Source organism: Gorilla gorilla, chromosome 17, assembly GCF_029281585.2.
Source record: "Gorilla gorilla gorilla isolate KB3781 chromosome 17, NHGRI_mGorGor1-v2.1_pri, whole genome shotgun sequence".
Lineage (NCBI taxonomy): Eukaryota > Metazoa > Chordata > Mammalia > Primates > Hominidae > Gorilla > Gorilla gorilla.
The window spans coordinates 48,708,841-48,722,436 of NC_073241.2; the positions used below are offsets into that span (position 1 = coordinate 48,708,841).

Below are 13,596 nucleotides of genomic sequence, written 5' to 3' on the forward strand. Positions count from 1 at the left end.
AATAAATCCAAAGTTGTTAATGTGAGACACAAATCCTAACTGAGCAACTTCTGGCTTCTTACCACATCTCTCCTACCACTCTCAAACTAGAGAACTGCTCTAGCCACAGGCCTTTTTGCTGCTCCTCAAACCCACCAAACATTTGGCTGCTCAGTTACTAATGGCATCTACCATTGCCTCTTTCTAAATTGTTCTTCCCTCAGATATATGCATGGTGTGCTTCCTGATTTCATGCACGTCTCTGCTGAAATGTTACCTCCTGATAGAAGCCTGCCTTGACTATGCTATCTAAAATAGCACCACACAACCCCACACTCTGTATTTCTTTACTTTTCTTTTTCTCATAATCCTTATTACGACCTGTGATTACTATGTAATTATTTACTTTTGTCTGTCTACCCTGACTAAAATGTCATGCCAAAAAGTAATAACTTTATTTGGTCATGTAGGCTATATCTCTAAAGCTTAAAACAGTGTCTAGCATATAGAAGATGCTAAATAAATATTTGTTAAATAAGTAAATGAGTAAATAATTGAATGCTACCTTTATTGTCTCATTTTCTAGATGGCAACATATGTGTAAGAGTTTTATAAGTTAATTTGTAATCTTGGTCTATCAATATAATTTTCCCAAATGATTAGTTTTTAAAATTAAGGTAAAATGTTTATAACATAAAACTAAAACATTTTAAAGTGGGCAATTCAGTAGTATTAATTACATTCACAGTGTTGTACAACTAATATCTATATCGAGTTCCAAAACAGTGTCATCACCCCTAAGGAAAACCCTGTAGCCATTAAAGTCACTCCTCATTCTCTCTTCCCCTCAATGCTAACAACTGCCAACACATTTCTGTCTCTATGGGATTACCTATTCTGGATATTTCATATTAAATAAAATAGAATGATACAATATGTAACCTTTTGAGTCCGTCTTCTTTTACTTAGCATAATGTTTCCAAGGTTCATCCATGTTGTAGCATGTTTCAGTACTTCATCTCTTGTTATGGCTGAATAATATTTCATTGTGAGTATATACCACATTTTGTTTATACATTCATCAGTTGGTGAATATTTAGTTTGTTTCCACCTTTGGAATACTTTGGATATTGTGAAGAGTGTGAGGTAGGGATCCAACTTCACTCTTTTGCACGTGGAAATTGAGTTGTCTCAACACCACTAGTTGAAGAGACTATTCTTTTGCTTATTGAATGGTCTTATAATACCCTTTTCAAAATCAAATGGGTTTATTTCTGGACTCAGTTCTATTTCATTGGTTAATATGTCTATCTTTATACTAGTTCCACATTGTTTTGAATACTGTAGCTTTATAGTAAGTTTAGAAATCAGGAAGTGTGAATCCTAAAGTATTTTATGCATCGTGATGTCTTCTTTGATCCAATGCTTAAGAATATGTTGTTTAATTTCCACATAATTGTGAATTTTCCAGTTTTCCTTCTGTTAATGATTTCTGATTTTATTCTATTGTATTGAAGAAGATACTTTCTATAATTTCAATTATGTCACATTTATTGAGACTTGTTTTGTGGCCTGACATATAATTTAGAGAATGTTCCATGTACACTTGAGAAGAATGTGTATTTTGTTGTTACAGGATGGAGTTTTCTGTATTTGTCTGAGGGGTGCAGTTTGTTTATACCGTTACTAAAGTTCCCTATTTCCTCATTAATATTCTATCTAGTTCTATCCATTATTGAAATTTTAGTATCAAAGTCTCCAACTTTTAATGTAGAATAGTGTGTTTCTTCCTCAATTCTGTCAATTTTTGCTTTAAATATTTTAGGGCTTCATACTTAGGTGTGCATTTTTTTATAATCATTATATATTCTTGCTGGATTGTCCCTTTTATCAATATTTAATGTCTCTTGCAATGGTTTTGACTTAAAATCCATTTTTTCTGATATTAGTATATCCATCCTAGTATTCTTTTGGTTCCTATTTGTACGGAATATTCTTTGCTTTCAACTTATTTATGTCTTTGGATCTATATTGAGTCTCTTATAGACAGCATATGGTTAAATGACTTTTAAAAATTGATTTTTACCAAGCTCTGCCTTTTGGATAGTTTAATTTATTCACCCTTCAAATAATCAATAACAAGAAAGAGCTCATTTCTGACATTTTGCTATTTGTTTGCAACGTGTCATTTTTTTTGGTTCCTTCATTCCTCCATTACTGCATTCTTATGTATTTAATTGATTTTTTGCAGTTTATCATTTTGATTATTCTCTCATTTCCTTTCTGTGTATATTTTAGTAATCCTCTCAGTAGTTCTTCTTGGGATTACTAGTAACATTTTAAACTTATAATTAAATTTTAATTAATATTAACTTGGCCTCAATAGTGAAAAAAATCCTCTGCTTCTATACAGCCCCAATAACTAGTTTCCTTTATGTATTGTTGTCGCAAAGTATATCTTTACACATGTCTGCCTGTTAGCCCAGAAGTACAATTACTATTTTATGCATTTTTATTTAAAACCTTATATTTTAAAAACAGGAGTTACAAACCAAAAATACAATACCGGCTTTTAAATTTACCATTCTCATTACCTTTATCAGTGTTCTTTATTTCTTCATATATCTTCAAGTTATTGTCTAGTGTCATGTCATTTTTGCCCCAAAGACTCATTAGCAATTCTTATAAGGCAAGTCTATTAGCAATAAACTCTTCCAGCTTTTTTGTCTGATAATATTTTAATTTCTCCCTCATTTTTGAAGAACACTTTTGCCAAGTATAGAATTCTTCGTTGAGTTTTTTTTTTCCTTTCTGTATTTTAAATATATTATCCCACTGTCTTCGGGTATCTATAACTTCTAATAAAAAATGGCTGATATTCTTATTGAGGACTCCTTCTAGTAACAAATTACTTCTCTCTTTTTGCTTTTAAGATTGTGTTTGGCATTCAATAGTTTGATTATAATACCTCATTGTGGGTCTCTCTGGGTTTCCTTTATGGAATTCTTTGAGTTTCTTGGACATAAAAATTAGTGCCTTTATTAAAATGATGATGTTATAATGTTTTTAGCCATTCTTTATTCAAATATGCTTTCTTCCCTGTTCTCTCATCTTTTTCTTGGACTCTCATTATTCATATGTAGATCTGCTTGATGTTGTCCCACAGGTTCCTTAGGCTCTGTGTATTTTTCTGCATCCTTGTTCTTTCTGTTATCAGACCAGATAATTTCAACTGATCTATTTTAAATCCACTGATTCTTTTTTTACAGTCTGCTCATCTGCTATTGAGATCCCCTAGTGGATTTGTCACTTCAGTTATTGTACTTTCTAGATCTAGAATTTTTATTTTTAAAAATAATTTCTATCTCTGTTGATATTTCTATATATTCATGCATTGTTCTACAGATTTTCTTTACTTCTTTGACCATAATTAGTTTATTTTAGTTCCTTCAGTATACTTTTAAAAGTTGACTTAAATTCTTTATCTAGTAAGTCCAGTGTCTGTGCTTCCTTATGAATAGTTTTTAATTTTTATTTCTCTTTTGAATGGACCATGCTTTCTTGTGTCCTTGCATGCTTTGTAATTTTTTGTTGAAAACTAGACATAGTTAATATTATAATATGGAAATTCTGTAAATTAGATTCTCCTGTATCTCAGGGTTTGGTTTTGTCGTTTGCCATGGGTAATAGTTGTTTGTTCACTTGGTGACTTTTCTAAACGTGTGTGTGTGTGTGTGTGTGTGTGTGTGTGTGTGTGTGTGTGTGTGTGTGTGTAGACACTGTATGATTTGCTGCATACGGTCTCCAAAGTCATTATTTCTTCAGCTTGTGGTAAACTAGTGTTTGGACAGAGATTTCTTTTAATCCTTGAAACCCTTAAAAAGGGGGAAAGAGGGAGAGCTTAACTAATTTTTGCAAATTGGCCCTGTTTAGATGTACTCTTTCAACACTTAGCCATGTCATTTACAGCTCAACATTAGTCTTCACTTCCTGCTTGCATTAAGCCAAATAGCCAGAGATCAAAGAGCAGAGCCTTCTCAGCTTTTTTCTGAGCATGCATCCTGCTCTGAGTGTGGCTTTCTAAATTCCCCTGTATGCACAAGAGTTTTTCTGTGTTCTAATTCTTCAAAGAATATCTCCTCCAGAATTTCGTGTTTTTAATTTTTGCCTTAACTGTTTGTTTTGTTTGCTTGTTTTTTGTTTGTTTCCCCAGGTAGCAGATAGTTATTCATTTGTCTTTTAATATTTTCATGAAATGACCTCTGCATAGCCACTTTTGTACCCTGAAAACTTTGCAAGTTAGATGAAACAAAGGCTATCACCTTATGTCAGTTTCTCAGGCAGCCCCCAGGCAGATCAAAAATGATAAACACAGTTGTTTGAGAACAAGGTGTACTCTGCTGCAGGGACCAGGGTCTCACATCGGGAATGAAGGCATCTGATTTCAAGACCATCACCATCCCAGAGTGGAGATGGAGCAAAGGCAAGTAAAAATGCAACAAAGCTTTCTTATCATTTTAAAGTTGCCCCTTTCTTGAGTCAGCATTTGCTTGGTTGCTGTAAACCTTTTACTATTTTCCAGACAAAGTTGATTTTGACAGGTTTTGTTTTTTTCAGTATTTTTGTGGAGGGATAATTTTCTCTAACATCCTACCAGACAATTTTAAGTTACTTGGCTTTAAATTTTCCTACCACAGAAGTTCTCTTATGATGACAATTGGAAGTTGAAAATAATACCTTTCTGTATTCTTTGTAAGACTTAGAATGCTATTGACCTTGGGGGAGATTCTTCATAAAATACTGAGTAATTGATCAAACTCCTTATTGTGCAGCTTTCCCTTCAAGTTATAAAGTTAGTGGGAAAAAAAGTGTATTGCTATTTTGCTTGTTCGTTTTTTCATTCTGGAAGCCGCATTTTTTTTTCAATCATTGGTCTCATCTTTGAATAATTTCTGCACAGTAACGTTAGGAAAATTTTATATTAAGGCCCAGATATTAAATATTTTAGACATTGTGGACTACACGATCTCTGTTACAACTCTCCAACTTTGCCATTGTAGTGCAAAAGCAGCCATAGAGAAAAGCATAAATTAATGAGCATGACTTTGCTCCTATAAAGCTTTATATATAAATTAGGTGGCAGACTAAATGTGGCATACTTGCTGTAATTTACCAACGCATGTTATAGCATATAGACACCAATGTTTCCAGTTCAGTTGATGTTTTAGTCCTGATCTACTGGTTCACTCTCCACCATATCAAGTTAAATTTATAAACAGCAACAGCAACAAAAACGAAAACAAAATACAAAAAACAGAAACAAATTCTTAAGCAGAGAAAAATGAGAACGTTGCTGAAATTCTTTCTCCCTTGTTCTGTTTAGTAACTCTTATGTCGCAGTTGGCTCCTACAATCTGAAAAGAATTCTAAAGTTGGTAATAAGAGTTTGAGTACTTTCTCACATTTTATAGACTTTAAAAAAGTTTTTTTTGATCTTAAAAATAGGATGATGTTTATCTTTTACAGATATTTATTCTGAAAAACTTTCACTAAGTTGCATGTATGTGAAATTTGAGACGAATTTAACTATGGGAAGCCTATTTATTCAGAAATAATTTAATTTCACAGAAAATGTTTATAAGTTTTTAAATGTTCGATCTTTATATATTTTGAATCACTTCAGCATTATACATAAAATATAAATTCTAATTCCACCTTATATAGTCACATAAAATTTCAAAGACAAAATTTCCATGCAAACATTGTTAAGCATATTTGACTTATACTGTGCTCCTAGGGTAAAAAATATGAATTCTTTTAAAAACAATTCTTATTTCAGAATGTATTAATTCAATTCTAATTAATGAAATATGAAGGTTATAAAATAAATACATCAAGAATGCCAGAATTAAATGCACACTGAAATAGGCAACTATGCATTGCATATATACTCATACTGTAGATGTCTATTCAACTTCATATTTTATAGCTTCATAGCTTAAAGCCTTATAGGTTTTTGTAAGAAGGCAGGTTGCAGGGCATTTACATGTTAGTTTTCTACAGAGGAATGTTAGAAGTTTGACTTGTTTTTTCTTTTCCATTTCTAGGAAACCTGAATGGGAGACTTTGGTTAGAGAATGTCTCACAAAAATAAGATTGTTGCTTCCATATGCCATAACAAATTAGAAGACTGTACATGACATGTAGAAACACACATTGAAACTTAAGGTTAAATCCTCCAGCAGGACTTCTTATTTTAGTACAGAAAGCATCAGAACTAAGATTGTGATTTTTTATAGAAACTGCTCTCTGCGATGTGTTTGAAGTTGTGCATGGTGAAAATGGTATTACTGAACTATAAGTCCTTATTCTCTTTTCCCTATTAACAGCACAGCTAGCAGCCTTCAGATCTCTGTATTCTTCCAACTATTTTGTGAGGTGTCTTTCATCCCACTACAAAGAACAGATAAGGCAAGAAAAGAGATATTTTCTGCAGGGCTTAATTGGAAAAGGTATAGATTTCAAGAAGAGAAATGAGGGTAGCTCTTTTCAACTAAATTGGCTTTCTTTTTTGATTTCCAAGACTCCTCCACAAGCATGCCTCAAAGTACTCAAAGTAGGCTCTGCAAACTTAAAATTTTCAATACTTTGATGTATCAAGGAAAGCTTATTCTAACACAATTATTTTCATTTAAATGAAGACTAATTTACTCATTGAGTTGAATATTAAAGAACACGAAATACATAGTTTGATTATTAAACAAGAACCAACACTAGTTGTTTATATCTCAGAAACCCTGAAAACTCCTTGCTTGCCCCTCTTTCATACCCCATCTGATTCCCTCTCACCTAGCATCCCCTGGTAGAATAGCTTCTAGATTTGTTCTCATGAAAGCCTGCCCACAACTTGTGATACTTCCTAAACCCTGTGAACCATGAAAATCTGAGACAGGTTTCAATTAATTTAGAAAGTTTATGTTGCCAAGGTTTGAGGACACGCAACCATGACACAGCCTCAGGAGGTCCTGACAACATGTGCCCAAGGCAGTAGGGGCACAGCTTGGTATTATACATTTTAGGGAGACATGAGACATCAATCAATGTGTGTAAGATGTACACTGGTTCAGTTTGGAAAGGTGGGATAACTCGAGGTGAAGGTGGGACAACTCGAAGCAGGGAGGGGCTTCCAGGTCGTAGGTAGATAAAACACAAATGGTTGTATTCTTCTGAGTTTCTGATTAGCCTCTCCAAACGAGACAATCAGATATGCATTTATCTCAGTGAGCAGAGGGATGACTTTGAAAAGAATGGAAGGCAAGTTTTGCCCTAAGCAGTTCCCAGCTTGACTTTTCCCTTTAGCTTAGTGATTCTGGGGACCCGAGATTTATTTTCCTTTCATGACCCCAATCTTCAAAATGCCTCGTGTTTTATTTATCACTAGGTGATAGCTAATTAATTGATCAAAATAGTTGGTGTTCATGGGAAACATTCAGCAGTGCTTTCAAAAACAGCCTTTTACATAACAAACGTGATTTTATTGTTGGGTACTTGGCAAAATCCAATGAATGAAATTTAATGGAGAAATTAGTAAGCACTAGAGCAGATGACAGCTAGAGTTTTTAAAATTGTTCTGTTAAAGAAAACAACCCAGATGGCTAACCCATTTCACCACAGAACTGATATATTAATAATCTCTTAAAATTTTTTCTCCTGCAGATATATCTCTATTTACTCACTTATCATATTCAGTTGACTCACTTATTAAAAGCTCCAAAGACGAAAAGATAATTGAATTGTAAATATTTGTTTGCTGAAAACATATGAGAAGAATATGTACTCCTAGATCAGTAAATAGCATGAGCAAAGAAGTAATCAATTCACAGAGAGCCAAGCATATTAAGACAATTGTCTAGTAATATTGAGACAATTTCTAGTAATATTACTGGGTTACATACTGTTAAAGCAAACTACATATGGCCTGAGAAGGACTCTGTACTTCTATATTTGAGTTCTGGAGGATAAACTGTAACCTAGCTTAATAGTCAGACAGAATTGAAAACCCAACTTAATAGTATACACCTATAACAATAGCTGAGTGTTGGCCAATCCCAGTGGCCATATTTCCACCACTCATAGACTGCTGAATGTTCAAACTTCATTCAAATAAGGCAAATGCCAAGCTGTAACCAATCTCGCTCTCTCTATACCTCACTTCTGATTCCTGTATGTGACTTTTACCTTTTTTGTCTATAAATTTTGTGTCTAGCACAAGGCACCCCTGGATTCTCCGTGAATCTGCTGTGATTCTGGGAACTTCCTAATTCGCGAATTGTTCATTACTCAATTAAACGCCTTTAAATATAACTCGCCTGAAGTTTTTCTTTAACAAAACAAAACTGGTGAATGTTCCACAGAGCACTCTACCATACAGAAATTATTCGCACCTCAACTGCCCTAAAATCTACCATTTAACATGTAACTTTGTTTAGTTTGAGGCTTTTAATCAAGACTCTTAATAGTCCCCCCTTTCCTTGTGATCACAGTAACCTTCAAGAATTTTTAACGTTGCCATTAAAAAGGCTGGTCCCATCATGTGTGGCCTAATTATTTATTTAGGTACATCAAGATTGTTAACACTAATAGCTTCCTTGAGTTTGTTCTGTAACTCCTAAGGCCAAATAACTAACTCCTGTCTAGATTTTCCTCATAATCTTGAATTGCCCTTCCAACAGCCTCTATTATTTGCTCTTCTATCCCATGGTTATAAAACCAAGCCCAAAACACTCTTCCCACAAGACTTCACCTGCAGTACCTGCATATTTTCATGAACCTTCTTCAGAGTCAATGAATTTGCTATGGTTGCTAAGTTGCTAGAAAGTGGCCCCATTGCCATCTCTGAGACTGGGACCCCATTAGCCAGCTACAAAGCCCCTTTTCTCAGAAGAGCTCTATAGAAATTGGCTCCACATATAAAAATCAACCATTTTTTCTTAATAGCAGGCTGGGCTTAGCATATCTAATTAAATGATAATCACTCTAAAGTACGATTCTTTAGTAGATGTGGCCTCAATTGTATAATTAGTTTGTCCAGTTATATCCTGGTTAAAAGGAGAACACATTTTCACATAACCTGTGCAAATAATGTGTTACATAAAAATGAAGGGAAATGAACAAACATGTCTGTTCCTAAAATCTGGAGGGGGGGCAATGAAAGTTACATATCATTGAAATTGTTTTGTTTCATTTCATAAAAAAAGAATCTAGTAACTTAAAGGTTAAAGATGTCTTAAGAAGAACAAAAATTAAAAATAAATTAAAATTTTAGAAAGTCGGCTTCATCTCCGAGATGCAAGGCTGGTTCAACATGTGCAAATCAATAAACATAATCTATTGCATAAACAGAACCACTGACAAAAACAACATGATTATCTCAATAGATGCAGAAAAGGCCTTCGATGATATTCAACACCCCTTCATGCTAAAAACACATGTTCTCACTCATAAGTAGGAGTTGAACAATGAGAACACATGGACACAGGAAGGGGAACATCACACACCGGGGACTGTCGAGAGGGCAGCGGGTTAGGGGAGGGGTAACACTAGGAGAAATACCTAATGTTGGTGATGGGATGATGGGTACAGCAAATCACCATGGCACATGTATACCTATGTAACAAACCTGCATGTTCTGCACATGCACCCCAGAATTTAAAGCATAATAAAAAAAGAGAGAAAAATATCTTAAGAAGGAAAGACACTATTTTGAACAAACAACCCCAATAAAACACTCAATAAACTAGGTATTGATGAAATATATCTCAAAATAATAAGAGCTATACATGACAAACCCACAGCCAATATCATACTGAATGGGCAAAAACTGGAATCATTCCCTTTGAAAAACGGCACAAGACAAGGATGCCCTCTCTCACCACTCCTATTCAGCATAGTGTTGGAAGTTCTGGCAAGGGCAATCAGGCGAGAGAAAGAAATAAAGGATATTCGAATAGAAAGAGAGGAAGTCAAATTGTCTCTGTTTGCAGATGACATGATTGTCTATTTAGAAAACCCCATTGTCTCAGCCCAAAATCTCCTTAAGCTGATAAGCAACTTCAGCGAAGTCTCAGGATACAAAATCAATGTGCAAAAATCACAAGCATTCTTATACACGAATAACAGACAAACAGAGAGCCAAATCATGGGTGAACTCCCATTCAAAATTGCTACAAAGAGAATAAAATACCTAGGAATATAACTTACAAGGGATGTGAAGGATCTCTTCAAGGAGAACTACAAATCACTGCTCAAGGAAATAACAGAGGACACAAACAAATGGAAAAACATTCCATGCTCATGGATAGGAAGAATCAATATCATGAAAACGGCCATACTTCCCAAAGTAATTCATAGATTCAGTGCCATCCCCATCAAGCTACTACTGACTTTCTTCACAGAATTGGAAAAAAAAAAATACTTTAAACTTCATATGGAACCAAAAAAGAGCCTGCATAGCCAAGACAATCCTGGGCAAGAAGAACAAAGCTGGAGGCATCACACTACGTGACTTCAAACTATACTACAAGGCTACGGTAACCAAAACAGCACAGAACTGGTAACAAAACAGATATATAGACCAATGGAACAGAAAAGAGGCCAGAGAAATAACACTACACATCTACAACCATCTGATCTTTGACAAACCTGACAAAAACAAGCAAATTTCTATTGTTAGTTCATCCAGTTGTTTCATTCATTCTCCTTCTGCTCAATCTTGAGTCAGAAGTCTGCTTTCATTAAACATGTCAGCTTCAGGAATGATACAATCCCTGGAACCCTGAATTTACAAAGAACTTTATTTACAATCAGAACATTATTCAAATAATGTCAGCTTTCAAGCTGGTACTCAAAAGCCATTCTATTTTTATCTCTGGGGATGCCTGAATATTTGTGGAATTTTTGTTGTTATTGATTTTTTTTTTTACTCTTGGCCAAGATAAAGACAGTGGAATTAATAATATGTAGTTTAAGGTTCCAAACTCCCCTGGCCACCTCAGGTTTAGTTTCTTCACTGAAGATTTGGAACTGACCTAAATGATTTGACAAGTCTTATTTGATTACTTAAAAAATAACTAAACACTTTTTCAGTGAGCTGTCCTGTAATCAAGACTTTTCACACAGATGTTGGCAAAATAAGGCAGATATTCAGCTGGGCCCTGTGTGCTCAACGAAAGGGCCGCAGGAGAACTGGAGCTGCAGAAAGTCCCTGGGACCCCCGACACTTGCCTATATTCTTTTCCTCTCACGCACCACTGCACCATATCTTTGCTTTTAAATAAAAGCCTCCTGTGAGTATGCCAAGTGAGTCTGTTGAGTATTTTCAAATATTCAAACTGAAGAAAATAATATATTCTGTATACTATTTTTCTACACAATTTATCTTATGGAAAGCTGAACATTTCTTCTGATTTGACCTTTCTAGTATGTAACTCTACATACGAGCATTCCAGTGGAGTTGAACCAATTATGACATATGGAGCATGCTGAGAGCACCAAATTATTTCTATCATCCCTCTTCTAGAAAGTGAAATATGCCTATTTTCCAGGGACCCTTTGGGAATTTCAAAAATGTTTTTAGGTGTAAAAGACATGATGAATATCTTTTTCTGATTTTAAGGCCTCATCTTGGGAATGCAAAAGAATAACCAAACAAGATTTGGTTATTTGATTAAAATAGAATCAATACTGGTTACTTATTTAATCAAGGTATCATAAAATATTTAAAAATAAAACACAAGATAATTATCTCTTTGTAAAGAACATTGGCTCTTTCACAACTGCAGAAAGTTTTTTCTTTAATAACTAAAACACTTCAAAGTTTACTCAGAGAAAATTATTTTAGTGCGATAGAGAATCTTTGTTACCTATACTGATTATACAAAATGTAAAGAATAGTAACTCAGTATCTTTAAGAGTTTGAAAGCTAACTCATAATTTTAATAAACAGAAAACAAAATTCTAGTTTTACATCAATATTTGGTAGTATAAGTTTTAGACTTTTCCTCTCATTCTTAAAAAAATTATCTTAGACTAAGCCTGTCAAACTCAGCAAACATAATTGTCATTATTCCTCTGTTAAAATTATCAAAATTTAACATATTTCTTAGTTTCTCTTTTGATTTAGATATTATAAAGTGAAGTAAATTTTATTCCCTTTCCTCATACCCTTTAAAACTTAGAACAAATATGGAAGTTTTGCCCTTCAGTATTATCTTTCCTGTTCTAGAACAAACATACTTTATTTAGGCCAAACCTATTCTCTGATTTTCTGAAAAACAAACTCCCATTCAATAACTTGAGAAGATGGTTGTAATGTTCTGTCAATATTGCTTAGTCTTGGCTGGATGCAGTGGCTCATGCTTGTAATCCCAAAACTTCAGGGGGCCAAGGTGGATGGATTGCTTGAGCCAAGGAGTTTGAGACCAGCCTGAGCAACATAGTGAGACCCCATCTCTGCAAAAATAGAAAATAGTTAGCTGGGCATGGTGGTGCAGGCTTATAGTCCCAGCTACTAGGGAGGCTGAGGTAAGAGGATCACTAGAGCCCAGAGGCAGAGGCTGCAGTGAGCCCTGATCATACCACTTCACTACAATCTGGCCAATAGAGTGATACCCTGCGTCAAAACACACACACACACACACACACACACACACACACACTTGCTTAGTCTCAAATAACCACATTAGTTATTATTTTTAACCTAAGTACTAATATTTCACAGAAAAAATGAGGAAGGTAATTGAAAATTTTCATACATATTTTATTAAACTAGAAAAGGTCACAATTTTCTAGAGCTACACACCCCTTTACACCTTCTTAAAATACGGAAAATGAATACATTGGTTAATACGTTCCATAGATCTACCTGTACATAAAAAATGCCTCTGTGGTCAGAATCATTACTTGGACACTAGGTAGCAAATGATTAGCCATTAATTCAATTTAATATTATCCCAGGATTTTAAGATACCTAAAGGTTTTGGACACGATGTTCAAAGTCATATGTAGAAAACATAATCACAGTAAATATAAAAATTTGTCAGAAGTATCATTCAATTTAGTTGGACACAAATGTATATTTTTCAGAATTCTAACGGTTACACAAGATTAGCCTATTTTATGAGTGAATCATTGTAAATAGTAGAAAAAATTCAAATTAACTCATAGTTTTATGAGAAAGGCCCAAATCTTATTTTACCAGTAATAAAATATATTCTAATTTAATATTTTTTACTGTTAAAAATCAAGGGAAAAACATAGGCATCATTCATTTAACCAAAATTATTATACTACCATAATTTGGGCAATGAATCATCGTAACTTTGTGATGTTGTGCCCTTGTATTAAGACATTTTGGAGCCAGCAGTTTTCATAAATTTTTAAATTTCAAATGTAAATTATTAGAAGTTCAAATTTTTTATTTTTTATGGGTTTGAGGGATATTAGATTTACATAAGTAACTATTTATCATTACAAATCAACCAGAATAGAGCATTTTTAATTTGAGAGATGTTTATTAATATTCTCCTGAGAGAGGTGTTAGTTATTATAGCTTAAAGA

General features: G+C 34.0%; 1 long non-coding RNA gene across 3 annotated transcripts in view; it reads right to left on the reverse strand.

Moving 5' to 3' along the window:
- Positions 1–13,596, reverse strand: part of LOC129528220 (uncharacterized) — a 357,987-nt gene that overhangs the window by 249,209 nt on the left and 95,182 nt on the right. The window lies entirely within an intron of this gene.